Below are 10,890 nucleotides of genomic sequence, written 5' to 3' on the forward strand. Positions count from 1 at the left end.
GTTGGGGGTTGGACTGGTGCACATGTTGTGGAGCTGTTACAAGCTACATGCCTATTGGCATGCCGTTGGCGAGGCGCTACATACATGTACGGGCCGCAACATACCCTTTGAATGGCCTGTTTACTTACTACACCACTTCCGCAGGACCCCGGCCACAAAAGTTTCCTCTAGTTTCCTTGACCTGGGCTTGGTGGTTGCTAAGCGGCTTCTAACTAGGAGATGGAGGGCGCACGAGCCCCCACACCTACGGGCATGGAGGTACTCGCTCCTAGCATGGGCCAAAGCAGAGGGAATGCCATCCTGCGGGAGGAAACGTTGGGACTACGAAAGACACCTATAGCAGCGCAATAGGAGGGTCCTGTGGATCCCATAGAAGAGCCTCCCATGGTGTTAGAGATAATGGCCCTTGAAATAAAGCCACGTTATGCATTACTGATAGCATTTGACAGGACACTAGTAAAGTGGGCATCAGTAGTATTTACAGATCCAGAGGTCAAATTGAGAGATAGCTCAGATGAAGAAATGTCTGACGATAGCCCATCAATTAATACAGAAGTATTTCAAGTGGATATTCCTATTAGAGTACAGTTGCAATACAGGACAGTGCCAAAACATGCACAAGATAGTACAATGAGAGAAGTCTATAGACAAAGGGACCACACAATGTGGGACTGATTAAAGGAGTTGAGCCTGTGAAAATCACATTAAAACGGAGCGCTACTGCTCAGGGTACATCAGTATCCCTCGTCCAAAGAACCAGAAGAAGGCATCCTTCCCACAATACAGGTATTTACTTGAGTAAGGACTAATATATGAAAGACAATCACCCTGTAATACACTGATTTATCCTATAAAAAAGGCTAAGGACGCAACATGGAGGATGATTCAAGGTTTCCGCCCCCTGAACGATAGGTTAATCCCAGAATTTCTGGTGGTACTAGACCCATCAGTCATACTGACAAACATTCCTACAGATGCAGCCTACTTTTCAGTGATTGATTTGAAAAAATACAGTTTTAGCAATGCACTGCACCCAGATAGTCAGTATCTAACAGGGTTTACGCAAGACAAACTCAGTACTGCTTTGGAAGGCTTCCACAGGGTTATTGCGAGCCTCCAATTATCTTTAACAGAACAGTGCGAAAAGGATTTAGCAAATGTAAAATGGAAAAGCACCCTTTTACAGTGGGTGGATAACATTCTGGTGTGTTGGTGTGTATCCCCACTGAAGATATATACAGGGAGGATCCTATTGTTCTCCCTTGTATGCTTGCAGAAAAAGGATACAATGTGGAAAAAGGCAAATGTGCAGACAGAAGTAAATTATTTGGGACAGATATATCCAATACAGTAGGGGGGCGATGCCTGCCAGAGCAGAGAGCATCAGAAACATGCACAAGCCCATGCACATAGTGAATATTTGATTATGCCACCATGACTGCACCACTTATGACCTCTCCAAAAGAGTTCCATGCCAATCAGAATTAAATAAACTGGACTGATGAAAGATAGACAGCATTTCGGGAGATGAAGAATGCAATCACAAATGCTCCACCAAATGGCTGGCAAAGCTCAAATCTCCCATGTCTCTGCACAATGTTTCTGGAAGTTGAAGGCTCTATGGAGATTCCATCACTTTCTACCTATGGACTGCAGGAAGACCGTGGTGCATGCATTAGTCACCTCCCAGCTCGACTACGTGAATAGCCTCTATCTGGGTCTCCCTGAGTATCTGCTCAGAAGTCTACAGATTATTCAAAACATGGCAGCAAGGCTCATTAGGAATGTGCCATTGCGACCAAGCCTGGCCTTCGCAAACCGCAGGATAACCAGTAGATTTTGGTCATTCGATCTAAGTACTCTATTCTTGCTATATTTCTGAAGTCTCTGCCTCAAATACTGCGGGCCAATGTTATTCATTGCTCTATGGGCCAGGGTCAGTGCTTTATATTCTATTCTTCTTTTCACCAGTAGTCAGTATAGACTACGCAAATGCGGGGTAATGTGGTGTCGCAATGGCACATTCCTAATGAGCCTTGCTGCCATGTTTTGAATAATCTGTAGACTTCTGAGCAGATACTCAGGGAGACCCAGATAGAGGCTATTCACGTAGTCGAGCTGGGAGGTGACTAATGCATGCACCACGGTCTTCCTGCAGTCCATAGGTAGAAAGTGATGGAATCTCCATAGAGCCTTCAACTTCCAGAAACATTGTGCAGAGACATGGGAGATTTGAGCTTTGCCAGCCATTTGTATATCAAACTTGAAACCTAGATCCCTGGCAGAGGCAACTGGAAGAGGAGGTGGATTTAACTCAGCCGGCCAACAAAGTTCTGATGGAGGGGTGGTTGACTGGTTAAAAAAACAGAACCTCCATTTTATCTGTGTTGTTTTAAGCAGCTCTCTGTCATCCATGATGAGATATTAAGGAGACACTGCTTAAAACTGACAAAGGCTGTCTTGCTGTGATCTCTAAAAGAGAACACCAGTTGCGTGTCATCGGCATATGAGACGACCTTCACCCCACATTGCTCAACTATGGCCGCAAGGGGAGTAAGATACACATTAAAAAGCATTGGAATTAAAGCAGAGCCCTGCAGGACCCCACAAACAAGGGGGCTAGAGGTGGAAACATGAGGATGGAGAGTCACCTGCTCAGTATGCCCCTCTAAAAATGAGCCCAACCAGGCCAGGATAGTTCTCGTCACCCCTAGATGTTCAAGTTTGTTTAAAAGGATCCTGTGCGACACCGTATCAAAAGCTGCGGACAAGTCCAGCAGCACCAGCATCGCACAGATTCCTTGATCTAAAGTTTCACAGATAGTCTCTGCGACTCCAAGTAGAGCAGTCTCCGTGCTATAACCGGATCTAAATCCAGACTGGGAGTCGTGCAGATGATGGTTCGACTCCAAGAAATTCGCTAATTGTTTCTGAACTTCTTTTTCAAGAATTTTAGCCGGAACAGGGAGGAGGGAGATTGGGCTAAAATGTTTGGGCTCTGTTGGATCAGCGTCTTCTTTCTTAAGAATTGGCTGGACAAATGCATTTTTCCAACCGGTAGGATAAATCCCAGTCTCTAACGAAGAATTCCAGATTGCGTTCAATTTGGGATTGAGCCAGGGGGCTAGTAACTTAAAGAATCTAGTGGGGCAGGAGTTGGCTGGGGAGCCTGATTTTATTTTATTAAGTTTCCCCAGGGATGCTTCCTTGCAGGAAGGACAAAAGACAGACCACATACTTGTACAGCATGAAGTATGAGGTAGTTGGTCTAGTGGTCCTCAAAGTGGAAAGGAGGAATAAATAACTTGGATTTTGTTCTGAAAGAAGGTAGCTAACTTTTCACAAAGAGCCACTGATGGGGGGATAGTACTCTTCAGAGCTTGTGGTTTGATAAAACCCTGGACTATCTTGAAAACGTCTTTCGCCGAATTGTCAGAGGTTTTGATTTGATTAGCGACATAGTCCCAAATGATCTTACACTTTAAACCATGACATTTTCTTTGTGCTGCTTTGTGTGCGCACCTGGCCTCTGACTCATAATTTTTTCACCAGGCACGCTCCAGCCTCTTACATAGACTTTTCTCCGTGCAGAGTACCGTTGTAAACCAGGGGGCCGAGGGTTTACTCCTGGCCAGTTTCATAGTCTTGGTTGGGGCAATTCTATCAAGGGCTGAGGTAACACAACAGTTAAAAGTTAAAGTGTCATGACTTGGTTCACCGGTAAGCTGGGGAGGGGTGTTCTGTAACTCACAACCCATCGATTCAGATGAGATCTTCCTCCAGTTTCTCCTATCCTCCAGGACTGGTCTAGTCTGATTATTACTGGAAACCCACAATAAATGAAAAGGGATCAACCAGTGATCCGACCAAATTATAGGTAATGGGTCCTCTATCTGCAGAGTATGATCATTGGTGAAAAGTAAATCAAGCATGTGGCCAGTCACATGGGTGGGTGACGATACCTTTTGGATCAGATTAAGCCCTTTAAGGGTATCAGCCAACTGGACAGCTAAGGGGCAATTTTCGTTGTCCATATGGACATTAAAATCTCCGTGGACTGTGAAATTAGAATACCTAAGTGAAAGGTCAGCGATGGTGTCATAAAGTTTCAGCAGTTGGACAGCTGTAGCGTTTGGGGGTCTACAGACCAGAAGTCCGGCCATTGAGGAGACTGTGGAGAATTTAATACAGAAGGACAAAGCCTCAATCAGCCCTATACTTTCGAATCTCTTATGCGAGATCTCCCGACCCTCTCTCACAATCACAGAAAGGCCACCTCCTAGTTTATTACCAGCTCCGTTTCCCTTGAATATTCTACATCCTGCTGGAATAGCCAGTGATATATCAGGGTTGGAGCTCTCTCTCAACCAAGTTTCCGTTAAAAACTTGATGTCCCAGGAATTTGTCTTTAAGGTGAGCCAGATATCATTCGCATGCTTTGGGAGAGATCTACAGTTAATGAGACATGCCTTGATAGTGGGCCTGGGGGGTGATTTGGATACTATGATAGACCCAACCCCCGGAAAATCAGTGTGCTCACCATCTTTCACAAGTCCATTATCCAGCTTGAATGTGCAGGACCTGCAATTGGACTCGTGGAGGCTCAACCTCTTTACCTCCTCCAAACTGAGGTCCAGACATGTCGGTCCAGGGCAGCTTGATGTAGAAATGGCAAGTAGCTGCTCTTTGGACCAAACAATTCTGGAAGATGAGACACCGCGGCAGCAGGTGGGCGCAGACGGGCTTGCCTTTGGCGCGCCATCAGCGCACCAGCAGCCCACCGGCTGCGCGCGCCCGCTGCACGGCCGTGTCATCCGCCCCTTATATCTTGGGCGTGTGCGGTAGCGACCAAAAAGTCTGGACCGCTGACCTCCGTGCAGGAAAAACGTGCCCCTGGAGCATTGAACACAGCTCCACAATATGCTACACTAATACAGAACAAGCGGGAAATTTAAAAATGGTAAAGTAAGTGCAAGTGCAAGTATTGGTTAAAATGATCCCTCAAGCCCTGCCACGGCTTTCTGAAAGTCAAAATACGCTACTGCGCGGCCGCGTCATCCTCCCCTTTATATCTTGGGCGAGCGCGATAGCGACCAAAAAGACTGGACGCAGACCTCCGTGCAGGAAAAATATGCCCCTGGAGCATTGAACACAGCTCTACAATATGCCACGCTACGCTAATACAGAACAAGCGGGAAATTTAAAAATGGTAAAGTAAGTGCAAGTGCAAGTATTGGTTAAAATGACCCCTCGAGCCCTGCTACGGCTTTCTGAAAGTCAAAATGGTTGCTGCGGAATCCAGACTGGGAGGAGTCGAGGGTTGCGTTCTCTTCGATGAAGGTGGTCAGCTGGGGGTTGATGAATCTTTTGGTGACTCTGGCTATGAAGGGAAGGAGAGAGTTGGGCCGGTAGTTTCTCAGGTCCGTTGTTTCAGCTGAGGGTTTCTTGAGGAGGGGCTTGACTTCTGCCCGCTTCCAGACGCCGGGGAAGATACTGGATTCGAGGGAGGTGTTGATGGTCCGGCTTATCTTGGGAGCTATGGCGGTGGTGGCTCTGTGGTAGATGTGCGGCAGGCAGGGGTTCGTGGGAGCTCCTGAGTGGGTGTTCTTCATGATCTTCGTGGTGTCTTCAGTGGTGGCAGGTTTCCAGGTGGTAATGGTCGGACGGTTGTCGGTGGTGGTGGGGGTGGTGGTGTCGGGAGTCTGTTCGCTGAAGTTGTCATAGAGGGCCTTGATTTTCATGTGGAAGTAGGAGCTGAGCTTGTTGCAAAGGTTCTGGGATGGAGGGACGTCCGTGGCTACACTGGGGGTTTGGCGAACTGCTGTATGACGTTGAAGAGTTCCTTTGCGTTGCTAGGAATATCACCCCCAAAGTAATGGAATAATTAAAAGCCTGAATGACCTCCTCAAGAATAAAATAAGCAAACTATGTGCCACTTTGCAAATGAAATGGCTGTACTGCCTACCACTAGCTTAATATGCTCTCTGAAATCAGCCAGAAAGCAATCACCATATAACACCATATAACACCACATCAAATAGTGACAGGACGCCCCATGCCCGCCCCTTTAACAATAGCAGAGCAAAAGACAGATGCCCATAAGAAAGCTGAGGTTTTAGGAGATAAAAATTAGTTGTTATTTGTCTGAGTTAATGTAATCTGTCATGTTCTTCTCTAAACAGGTATTATGAAAAGAGATGATGCCTCAGCCCAGCAGACCAGGCCAATCCCTGTTGGCCAGCAAGTTCACATGCAGAATTTCATCCGTAGATGGAAGGATACCAAGTTCAGTGAACCCTTCTCATAGACAATGAGTACTCCCACTGCAGTGAAAGTGGCTGGCCGGAAACCATGGAGTCATATGATGGACGTGCAACTGGACTTTGTCTTGCCTTATACACTTCCACAGACAGAAAGGCAACAAGAGGGGGGAAACGAGACACAAGAGTAACAAAGTACGAGTGAAGTATTTTGTTGACTGTTAAACCTGGCATAATTGGCGTGGGTCTCCCTTCTCCTCTCCTCTTCCTATTTTTTTATATTGGCTGGATGTAGATGCTCTGGGCGCCGTGCCACTGCTAATCAGTGCCACAGCGCAAATGCTCCCTGTATATAAATAACCGTATGACTTAGGATAACCATAATGCCTAGATCTGTGTAGCATGTCCAATAGTCAGTTACCCTCCATTTCACTGTCGCTAGTGGGACACGATCCGTTCTCATAGGCCAGACTGGGCCGGTTGAGGATTACTTTCTATCATCCTATCTGGCCCCAGGAACTTGATAGGAACTTCGAGTTTGATATGTTTGTGCCTAGGACATCGAAAGACACCTCTTAGTAAGGACTGTTTATATATCCCATATTTAGAAATGCCTCTTTTGAAAACGCAGTAGTTTTTGGCATAAGCTTTACACTAGGCTTTGTGAGAATGTGTATTGGCCGTCTAGTTTTGGAGCAGCAGGGCCAGCTGGGTCAGACCTGGCTGGAGAGAGAAATTGGTATTCCGAGCCTGGGGAGGGGTGACTCTTTGATCCGAGCAGGCCCGTGCCTGGCAAGATGAATGATGGCTCCACCTCCCACTGGGTGTCTGTTAGCAGACCCCCTCATTCTGAAAGGGCAGGATGTCACCTCGTAAACCAAGTGCTCCCCGACCCCACCAAACTGGTTCTGACTGGAGTTAGTGATTTGCGACCTTAGAGAACAAAGACTTTTTAGGTATAAAATGTGGTGCTGGAACTTTTCCCAAGTGTGTTCCTTCTGGATGTCAAGACCAAACTCTGTCTGAGTGAACAGAGGAAAGGACTTTGAAACTTTCACCAAGGTTGCCGAAGAAACTACCTGAGGGCCTGAATCAAGAGCGCCTACTGCCAAAGTCTCAGGGACATTAGACTTCACCCCGTCAGCCGTTGGAATTCCTGTGCGAGGAATTCTGCTTGCAGGTGAGGCCTCCATCGAGTAATCTGGAGCCTCTAGTCTACTGTGAAGACAGCGGATGGGGCACCTTTGGAACTTTCACTCGATCTGTGTGGGCCGCTGCAGCTAAGAGAAAGCTGCCGCCGCTGAGAGCCTGCCTGAATCTGAACCCTTGAACCTTTAGCTGGATCTGTGTGGGCCGCTGCAGCGAAGAGAGAGCTGCCGCCACTGAGGGCCCGCCTGAGTCTAAACCCTTGCACCTTTCACTGGATCCGTGTGGGCCGCTACAGCTAAGAGAGAGCTGCCGCCACTGAGAGCCCGCCGGAATCTGAACCCTTGAACCTTTCGCTGGATCTGTGTGGGCCGCTGCAGCGAAGAGAGAGCTGCCGCCACTGAGGGCCCGCCGGAATCTGAACCCTTGAACCTTTCGCTGGATCTGTGTGGGCCGCTGCAGCGAAGAGAGAGCTGCCGCCAACTGCCGCTGAGTGCCCGCACCTTTTGCCACTTTGCATCATCGTGATTCGTTCTGTGGGCCGCCGCAGCTAAGAGAGAGCTGCCGCCGCTGAGAGCCCGCCTGAATCTGAACCCTTGAACCTTTTGCTGGATCCGTGTGGGCCGCTGCAGCTAAGAGAGACCTGCCGCCGCTGAGAGCCTTCCTGAATCTGAATCCTCGAACCTTCCGCTGGATCCGTGTGGGCCGTCACAGCTAAGAGAGAGCTGCCGCCACTGAGAGCCCGCCGGAATCTGAACCCTTGAACCTTTCGCTGGATCTGTGTGGGCCGCTGCAGCGAAGAGAGAGCTGCCGCCACTGAGGGCCCGCCTGAGTCTAAACCCTTGCACCTTTCACTGGATCCGTGTGGGCCGCTACAGCTAAGAGAGAGCTGCTGCCGCTGAGTGCCCACACCTTTTGCCACTTTGCATCATCGTGATTTGTTCTGTGGCCCGCTGCAGCTAAGAGAGAGCTGCTGCCGCTGAGTGCCCGCACCTTTTGCCACTTTGCATCATCGTGATTCATTCTGTGAGCCGCCGCAGCTAAGAGAGAGCTGCTGCCGCTGAGTGCCCGCACCTCTTGCCACTTTGCATCATCGTGATTCGTTCTGTGGGCCGCCGCAGCTAAGAGAGAGCAACTGCCGCTGAGTGCCCGCACCTTTTGCCACTTTGCATCATCGTGATTCGTTCTGTGGGCCGCCGCAGCTAAGAGAGAGCTGCTGCCGCTGAGTGCCCGCACCCTTTTGCCACTTTGCATCATCGTGATTCGTTCTGTGGGCCACCGCAGTTAAGAGAGAGCTACTGTCGCTGAGTGCCCGCACCCTGTGCCACTTTGCCACATCGTGAGTTGTCTTGTGAGCCGCTGCAGCTAAAAGAGAGCTGCTGCCGCTGTGTGCCCGCACCATGTTCACCCTTGTCGAGGATTGTTGCTATTGTCTCGTGAGCCGCCGCAGCTAAGAGAGGGCTGCTGCCGCTGTGAGCCCACCATGGAGCTGCACGACAAGAGTCATCGCCACCACCAGCCCGGGCCGCCGCAGCCGCGCGCTGCTGCCGCTGAGAGTCCGCCTGTCCCCGAGTGCCCGAACCATTGGGGGTGCACGCTATGGACCTCTACAGCCCGGACTTGCTGTCGCTGGGAGTCCGCCTGTCATCATCTCCGTTTCTTCGAGAAGCTGTGTGCTGTGTCCCCTTTCACCGACAGGTATCCCTATTTGGACATTGGCGCCCGCATTGCCCACTGAGGATCCCCATTTCTAACATTGACTCGGCTACCAGACAGTTATGTATTGCTGTTTTGTTTTTCTTTTTATGCTATCAGTTACATTACAATGGTATTTCACATCATGTATGGGATTATCCAACAGTATTAGGTGCTTGCAAAATATATTCCATTGTGTTCATGTTGGCTTATTAGATAATATGTGTTATCAACACATGACTGAAATAGGTATGCAGACAACTAATACTTTTTGTTTTGTTCGTCTCGTATAGGTTACACTCATCCAAGGAGGTACTGCCAAATATTACCATGTGTCTGTTACACCTTTTCCTTTGTAGAATACGAGCACAGATTCAACCACTGTGTGTCAGACAGAGAACATTCTTAGTAAACACCATGCAATATGAGGAAGAGGTAGCAGATATAATGAACATTCTAAAGAAGGCAAAGAACTAGTAGTAAAGTTAGATGCAATGGCCAACAGAGGTACAAGGGTGAGACTTGGAGAGCTAAGATATTGCAGTAGGGATTTTTAGTGGTATCCTGACCTACGCTTTTATACCAGAATTATTCTGTTATACCTAGGCCCCACAATTGTCAGGAAAGGACATATCTCAGGTAAATCGGTCAGTATATGTTCATTGTCATTGGCACCATGGCGCTTCATTTGAATGCAGAGCTCTGTCTCTATGGAAGGAGAACCAGACTGACAATAGCACATGACAGAAGTCTCAGGCAGTGTGGGATGAGTAATATATCTAGATTGAGTTGTACAGAAACACTTACAACTCTTCTAGCAGGATGAAATCCCATTCTCTTCTCTTTGTGTTTCAGGAGAAATGGAACAATCCCGTTGGGAAAGAACATCAATTGCAACATCACAAAATATAACGCCGACCTGCAATGGAGCACATCCAGTCTGATGGATTTTTACTGGAGCTGTGGTGAATGGTTGTATACACGACTTCCTTCTGGTTGGCAAGGCCTCTGCTCTTTGGTGACTGTGTACACTCCCTCCATGGTGATTTCAGGAGTCGACTTCTCCGAACTGCATGACCATCCAATGAGCTGTCCAACAACCTTGCTGCACCATCATTGGAGGAAGAGAGCTGCAGAGTATTACGGTACTAAAGCCTGGGAAGACGTCCCATAAGAGCACAGGCTGTTAAAAAATGCACAAATCTTCTTCCGCAGCATCCTACCATTTGTTCAAGCAAAGGCAACTGCATGTTGGCCTCAGATTACCCGCTGGGAGTTCATGAAGGCCATCAACGCCACTGAAGATGGATTCAACGCAATTAAAGAGGAGCTGCGAGCCATGAGAATAATGATCATGCAGCATAGATATGTGTTAGAGAGACTTAATGATGACAATGGAAGGAGGAGTATGTGCCAAGATTTGAACGGCCTGTTGCATGTATATTCCAGCCAATGACACCAATAACGGAACGCTAACAGAGGCCATACAAGCTTTGGCTACCTTGTAAAAGAAGATGGTGAATGAGGCGGGTGCCCCAACAAATGGTTTACAGGGTAGTTCTCTTGGGTGCCATACTGGATGTCGGGACTATTTAAGGTTTTGTTGCCTGTTTTAGTGATATTAGCCCTGATATTCTGTGTCCTCCAGAGAGGGATAGGATGTTGTAAAAGGGTTAGTTAGAAGTTAGGTGGGATTACTAGATTAGGCAATAAAAAGCAGGATGTTGAAGAGTATGTATACACAGTAATTACTCTAAGTGATAGGGAAGGTGAGGAAGTAGTTGAAAAA

At 48.1% G+C, this 10,890-nt stretch overlaps 1 pseudogene; it reads left to right on the forward strand.

Moving 5' to 3' along the window:
- The first annotated feature begins 6,310 nt into the window (after positions 1-6,310).
- LOC146866719 (endogenous retrovirus group PABLB member 1 Env polyprotein-like) lies at positions 6,311-10,609 on the forward strand (annotated as a pseudogene).
- The last annotated feature ends 281 nt before the right edge of the window (positions 10,610-10,890 follow it).

This window comes from Triturus cristatus, chromosome 1_2, assembly GCF_964204655.1.
Source record: "Triturus cristatus chromosome 1_2, aTriCri1.1, whole genome shotgun sequence".
NCBI lineage: Eukaryota > Metazoa > Chordata > Amphibia > Caudata > Salamandridae > Triturus > Triturus cristatus.